We start from the raw sequence: 221 nt of genomic DNA, 5'->3' as shown, positions 1-221 counted from the left end.
CATGGCCTTTTTTTTTTTTTTTACAATTTCTGTGTTTGGGGACAGGGCTATTTTTTTCACCTTGTTTTCTCAGTGGAAGTCTTTGCAGTGGACTGTTAGTTTCCAAGTGCTGTCTTTCAATGATATTTAAAAATCACTTTATAAATGGAAGAACAGGAGATTAAATTATGGGCCTTCATTAACATTTAAGAAGTTGTTTGAAAGGAACTTACCCTGAGGAT

This window comes from Passer montanus, unplaced genomic scaffold (assembly GCF_014805655.1).
Source record: "Passer montanus isolate IOZ18808 unplaced genomic scaffold, ASM1480565v1 scaffold26, whole genome shotgun sequence".
In the NCBI taxonomy this organism is placed as follows: Eukaryota; Metazoa; Chordata; class Aves; order Passeriformes; family Passeridae; genus Passer; species Passer montanus.
The sequence above is the reverse complement of the archived record's forward strand: the minus strand, read 5'-3'. Positions refer to the sequence as shown.